General features: G+C 29.4%; 1 long non-coding RNA gene across 1 annotated transcript in view; it reads right to left on the bottom strand.

Annotated features, from left to right (window-relative positions):
* Positions 1-3365, bottom strand: part of LOC108736250 — an 8010-nt gene extending 4645 nt beyond the window's left edge. Inside the window, exon 1 of the long non-coding RNA XR_001937701.1 lies at positions 3023-3365. This is a non-coding gene — a long non-coding RNA (uncharacterized LOC108736250). The remainder of the gene's footprint in view (positions 1-3022) is intronic.
* Between the last annotated feature and the right edge of the window lie 873 nt (positions 3366-4238).

Below are 4238 nucleotides of genomic sequence, written 5' to 3'. Positions count from 1 at the left end.
ACGATTTTCCTGCTTTTCCATTTTTACGAAAACCACAGAGGCGTCTTGTTCAGCGTGCTGTCAAACCTACACTAGCAAGGAGATCGGGCTGAAACTATAGCTACAAGCTATCCAAGGATGGTACTATAGAATGTCACCTCAAGGTAGGCCTAGTGGCGTCATCTCTTGGTTAGGCCGGAAACTTATCAATCCACCCTCGTATGCCATTCCCTAAAAAACAAATTTTATAACTATTTTTTTTCGATAAAGATGCCCCCATGACCTCGGAACCGGTATAATATCCAGCGATAGATGCATCGATAAGAACTTTTAAACCATGCTTAGAACTACAAAAAAAAATGTTCATACGAAGATCTAGCTTTTCCTTATTTTTTTCCCATCATACAATGATGATTCCATTTTGTGTGCTATTACCACTTTTTATGTTTACTTTAATATATATAATATATTTGTCCTTAATTACTCCTTAACATTACCTATACATTATTATTATATTAAATATTGAAGACAATTACAAGCACTCACATTATTTAAATCAGTGTAAAATTTTTACAATTTATACGAATTTAATTTAACGTCCGAGACAACTTGTTCGACCGTTAACGACACTGAACGAACTGTAGACAAAGGATTTCTAATGATAATAATAAATACCCAAAGGCCCTCTTGGGTTGTTAATTTAAAACAAAAGGTCAGATCACTATCCAGTGCATCTCTAATTGAAATGTAATAATTACCAATTCTGTTCAACTACTAGACACATCTATTTTCTTTTGTAGGAACGAGAAGGGGAATTTGAAACATTTAAAAAAACCTTTACGATTTTTATTTCTGTCAATTTTAGCAGTTGGAATTTTATCACACTGTTATAAAGGATAAGATAAGTCGTGATTTTCAATAAATTAAAATAAAAATGCAAACTCAAAAAAACTTTGTAGGGTAGGCATCAACTGTAAGTTATTATCAAAAAAATTGTGCTATTACAAAAGTTACTCAAAAAAATAAATAGGATTGACTCATTCAGCTTAGTAACTGCACTATTCCGGTAAAACAGGAAACACCACAATTTGCAAAATACCTTCAATAGGCAAATATACCCTTCTGACTTAAATACATACCCTGAAAAATTTTATTTGGCGAAGCTATTGAAAATTATCAATGAAATAAACTAAAAGTTAAATATTAAAAATCGAATGAACAATACTTAAAAAAGCAATAGTAATTTTTTAATAATACACATAATTTATAAAAAAGACGTAAGCAAGTATACATTAAAACCAATTCGGTGAAAACTGAATAAGTTCTCAAGAAGCTCGACGTTTTTCATTTGTGGAAAAATTAATTTTCTTTTCATAGAACATAAAATATGCACTTCTTTGACAGGCAAGTTTTTCAGATAAAAAATTCAACGTCTCTAAATTCATCCAATATACAAGGATCATATATAAAGCCGTAATTGTAGGTTTATGGTATACTTTCCGAGTATTTTTTTTTCACTGTTACTTCTGGATACTACTAAATAATTCCATTAAACTTTTATAAGAACATTCGTATGCTTGTACCTGTTTTTACGAATAAAAGAAAACGAAATTATAAAATATTAAGCATGTACTAAAATGATACGTTGGTGGTTAAAGGAAAAAAGAAAATGATGATGCGACCGCTCCCACGAAACCTTACAAGTGGATAAGGAAAGAAAAAATAACATTTTTGTAATTTTTCATTTTTTAGATGTAAGAATTCGCATTAATACTTAATATTATGGTGATTTCAACTGTTTGACGTTCTTGTTTCAAACAAATACATGTAACAACTATTATATTGAAGATAATCATCGTGTATACTTGAATTTGTTGAAAACCTAATATTTAAGCAATATAAAAATCAATACAATAGATTACTAAACAAGTTGCATGGCAAAATAATGAATTCATTATTTGGCGGCTTATTTCTCTGCTGCATACTCACTTATTCAATACATATTGAACATAATAAAAAATGCAAATTGTTATCTTATAATCAACTGGGCAAAATTTAATAGATCAATACTGGATTACCAATTAAGCAAAAGGTTTAGTTTTCAACTAACTATTTATACGAAAATTGAAACAACTAAGCAAAATTTGTAGTTGCTTTTTTCAAGCAGTAAAACATATAAATTAACATTAAACTATTTTTAATTGAAACCTTATACGTTTATCAATCAAACATCTAGTTTTCGTCCAGTCGATTTTTTGTGTTGTATGAAGAAAAAAATTATGAAGTTGTGAATGAAAACTGGAACGTGCCTATACATCAAATATTATTTTGTGTCAGTTTTCGACCATTTGCTTTTGTATGACTGACTGAATGAATCATAAAAGCTTGCTCATTCCTATTACGAATGGTAAGAATAATTTTGGTGGACAAGCCAACCCTATCTTCGCTAAGATGACTTAAAAAGCCAAGAATCGCCAAAACGTTTACTATTTTCGGAAAAATTCATCGAAAAAATTCTACCTTTATTTTAACGAAATTTATTGAAATTAAAAGACAGGAGATAAAAATTTTGAAGTTGTCCACTTATGTACTGTACAAAAAGTATCTTATTAAAATGCTGTGTTTATAATTTACGATACGCATTATTTTCATATTAAGTATATTTATTTTACAATTTTCTATTTTTCAAGATAGTGGTCGAAAAGTCGCATATGTCTGGACGAAAACTGACAAAATCCGTTAAGTTTCCATCAATATTTTTATAAAAAAAACAAACGGTACAAGTAATTGGCTTATGGTTAAATAACAATTAAAATAATGCACACTAGCAATAAATTATGATACAATTTATCGATGTTGCCTTATTAGAACATATGACAACTCCACTAAATAGACGAAAACTGGCCTAACCTTACGTCCATAAAATACTACCTAAAATACCTACGATTTAAAAGCTAATAAGATATATTTAATAATTTTGGATTATAAAGCCAAAAAAAAACCTTTTACTTTATTAGTACAATAAATATAGTGACCCGCTTACCTGCCACAAGGAAGAGAAAGATACCTTTATCTGCAAAAACGCCAGGATACGCCGTCTTATCAAGTTGAAATTTGCATGTATTTAACCATTCCTTAATGTAAACTGCACATTTAATTACATTTAACAGATAGATAAACTGATTATTAATTGCAAACACTTCACATCACGTAGATTAATCTCACATTTGCGTAATTGACATGAATACAGAGAAATTGACTGAACCGCTGATCGAGGATTTCTAAGCAAATGATAACAACACATAAACAAATGGCCTCTCGTGTTGTTTACCTAAAATAAAAGGTCAGATTTCTGCGGTCTCTTATCAAGATCGTTACGTCACAAAACTAACTCCATAATATATCCAATCGTAACCATCCAAATCTTTCAAACAACAAGCAAATACAGTAATAAGTAAATGCGAAAATTATCCTTGATTTAAGAGAGCATTTAACATATTGTATCAGTATTCCCTATGAAGAATATGATAACATTAATTTAATGTTTTTTTATTTAACTTTTCATTGAATTAATATCGCTTTTACAAAAATTGTATGAGACCGAAATAACTCGTTCCGATTTAGATCAAAATTGGTCAAACTGTTGGAGAATACATACACAAACGGCCTCTGGCGTTATTAATTTTAGATAAATTATTACATTTCTGTGATTATACAATGAAATTGTTTGATTACAGTGGAATTCATTTATTATGACTCCGCTTCTATTGACCAACCGCTTAATATGAAGTAATTGCAGTGTTAAGTTTGGTTTTCATATTAAATTCTCTATAGGAAAGTTTGGATATAATGACTCCGTTTAAAAGGACATATCGTTTATTATGACTGATTTTCAAGAAATCATATCCGGCTATAGTGACCCAAATGATTAATAATAATATTTTCGCTCATTTTTCTGTCTAATGTATATTGATATTACAATTCATCGTTGTTTTTCTTTTTCTGTTAATAAATATATACAATTTGTAGTTTTTCTCTCTATTAAACTAAATAACTAACCAAAATACAAAGTTGTTTATTTATTTATCAAAAATTCTAGTTTAACCGCTTCTTTGCTGTGTTCTGTTTTCCATAATCTAATATTTAGTGCTGCGCTGACGGTACGTCACTGAAGCACAAATATTCGTGCCAGAGAAGACTTCAAATTGTAGAAATTCGACCGTATTTGCAAAATAAATAGAGAAGGAGGAGTAACAAAT

Source organism: Agrilus planipennis, unplaced genomic scaffold (genome assembly GCF_000699045.2).
Source record: "Agrilus planipennis isolate EAB-ADULT unplaced genomic scaffold, Apla_2.0 scaffold126, whole genome shotgun sequence".
Lineage (NCBI taxonomy): Eukaryota > Metazoa > Arthropoda > Insecta > Coleoptera > Buprestidae > Agrilus > Agrilus planipennis.
The sequence above is the reverse complement of the archived record's forward strand: the minus strand, read 5'-3'. Positions and strand labels throughout refer to the sequence as shown.